This window comes from Cervus elaphus, chromosome 28 (genome assembly GCF_910594005.1).
Source record: "Cervus elaphus chromosome 28, mCerEla1.1, whole genome shotgun sequence".
Lineage (NCBI taxonomy): Eukaryota > Metazoa > Chordata > Mammalia > Artiodactyla > Cervidae > Cervus > Cervus elaphus.
The window spans coordinates 48,096,421-48,099,236 of NC_057842.1; the positions used below are offsets into that span (position 1 = coordinate 48,096,421).

The following is a 2,816-nucleotide window of genomic DNA, read 5'->3' on the forward strand; positions in this document are numbered from 1 at the left end:
TTATTTTTTGGGGCTCCCAAATCACTGCAGATGGTGATTGCAGCCATGAACTTAAAAGATGCTTATTCCTTGGAAGGAAAGTTATGACCAACCTAGACAGCATATTAAAAAACAGAGACATTACTTTGCCAACAAAGGTCCACCTATTCAAGGCAATGGTTTTTCCAGTGGTCATGTATGGATGTGAGAGTTGGACTGTGAAGAAAGCTGAGTGCCGAATAATTGATGTTCTTGAACTGTGGTGTTGGAGAAGACTCTTGAGAGTCCCTTGGACTGCAAGGAGATCCAACCAGTCCATCCTAAAGGAAATCAGTCCTGGGTGTTCATTGGAAGGACTGATGTTGAAGCTTAAACTTCAATACTTTGGCCACCTGATTCAAAGACATGACTCACTGAAAAGACCCTGACGCTGGGAAAGACAGAAGGCGGGAGGAGAAGGGAATGATGGAGCATGAGATGGTTGGATGGCATCATTGACTCAATGGAGATGAGTTTGGGGAAACTCCGGGAGCTGGTGATTGACAGGGAGGCCTGGCGTGCTACAGTCCATGCGGTTGCACAGAGTTGGACATGACTGACCGACTGAACTGAACAGAACTGAAAATCTGAAGAGTGGTAAGTAAAACTATGACCATTAAGGAGACCATGGTATCGAAGAAATGCTCTGTGGTATTCTCCCCTAGTATTAATACTGTAATGAATATATCCTGTACTGACTGAACACAGTTCTAAAGAAAACTGTGGAAATCTCAATAAAAGACAAATCCTCCTTTTCTGAGAAAAACATGACTGTAAGAGGACATCTGGGCTATGCCATCACTAGTAATACCAAATATTAGACATGCCATTAAACCATGTGTGTTTACATCCGTTGTTTTTATAACTTTTCGTTGTTCCAAGTGGTTTTTAAATTGATATTTTTGGATTTTAAGTATTTTAAAATTAGTTTGATTTCTATCTAGGGAACTTCAGATATTTGTGTCTAACTGCTTATTTAGTATTCCTGGAATTTAAGTAACACACACAAGTCAAAAATTAACCTAGCTGTATTTTTATGCTGTTTATTATGTATATGATACAAATAATTTCTATTGATAAGCTATAGTTAAAATATTGAAAACTCTTCCCTAAGGAGAATAACTTCTCTTGGGACATGTACAAAATATTTCATCAATAATTCCCTTATGTTTCATGTTTTTTGTGAACTCTGAAACCTGAGTGGGTTACAAAAAGAACAATAACTTATTGGGTATTGAAGATTCTGCAATTCCAAGTAACATAGTCATGCCAGAAATTAACTATATGTCATGTTCGCTTATCTCATGCCATCTAAATGCCTCATTCAAGACTCGGAAAGAGTATAAGGATCATTCTATATAGTTACAGCCCAGGAAAAGACTGTTACATCCACCTGAAAAACAATGCCCTCCTCTTTCAACCCACAACATATGAAAAGGTATCTCCAGGTGCAAACAAACATAAATTGTGGTTGGTTGGAATGGACTTAAATGTCAAATAGTTTTGTTTCAACCTGAAGCATGGCTCCAAACCATTGATTTTGTTTTGGGGGTGGGAGGAAGGGAAGGTCAGTTTGCAATGGAGTCTGGGAATCTGATTAGACAGTATTGATGGTGCTGGAGGAAATAGCCCATGAAAAGCCCCCAAAAGGATATTTTGCAGGCACCAATATGGGGAAAGCACAGGAGGTCTTGTGTGGCCTGAATATTTCATGAGTTATTTGGTAATCAAAGTGAGGCATTCTGTGAAGCTGCTTTTAGGAAAATGATATACTCAAATGGTAGAGAAATTGAATAATGTGACTCAGATTGCTGGGGTAAGTGTCTCTGAAAAGCCATCATGGTCTCAGGACCCCAAGAAGTAACTGGAAATCAGGGCAAAGCAAAGCAAAGAACATGAATAGTAATTATAAACAAAACAGAGAATCAAGGCATTATCAGTTATTTCTCAAACCCCTGGGAGTAAAGTGACTTCCTTGATGGCTCAGATGGTAAAGTGTCTGCCTACAATGCAGGAGACCCAGGTTCAATCCCTGGGTCAGGAAGATCCCCTGGAAAAGGAAATGGCAGCCCACTCTGTATTCTTGCCTGGAAAATCCCATGGACAGAGGAGTGTGGTGTAGGCTACAGTCCATGGGGTCGCAAAGAGTCGGACACAACTGAGAGACTTCACTTTCACTTTCTTTTACTCTCTGGGAGAGAAATATGGGTAGAAATAAACATGGTTTAAATGAGTATATTTGGTTTCCTTCATTGTTTCCTGGTGGCTCAGATGCAATGCTGGAGACCCCGGTTCAGTCCTTCAGTTGGGAAGATCCCCTGGAGAAGGGAATGGTTACTCACTCCAGGATTTCTTGCCTGTAGAATTCCAGGGGCAGAGCAGTCTGGTGGGTTACAGTTCATGGGGTTGCAAAGAGTCAGACACAGCTAAGCAACTGATACTTCCACACCTCGTTGTTTACTTGCTAGGTTGTGTCCAACTCTTGTGAGCCCATGGACTATCCTCCACCAGGCTCTTCTGACTGGGTTGTTTGTTTTTATGATACTGAGCTGCATGAGCTGTTTGTAAAGTTTGGAGACTAATCCCTTGTCAGCCACATCGCTTGCAAATATTTTCCTCCATTCTATATATTGTCTTTTGGTTTTGCTAATGCTTTGCTTTGCTGTGCAAAAGCTTTTTGAGTTTGATTAGGTCCCATTTCTTTATCTTTGGTTTTATTTCATTTGCCTTGAGAGACTGATCTAAGAAAATATTGCTATAGTTTATGTCACAGAATGTTTTCTCTATGTCCTCTTCTA

General features: G+C 40.3%; 1 non-coding gene across 1 annotated transcript; it reads left to right on the top strand.

Moving 5' to 3' along the window:
• Window positions 1-1,990: 1,990 nt before the first annotated feature.
• On the top strand, window positions 1,991-2,063 carry TRNAC-ACA. Its single transcript has one exon. It is a non-coding gene; the product is annotated as a tRNA-Cys (tRNA).
• The last annotated feature ends 753 nt before the right edge of the window (window positions 2,064-2,816 follow it).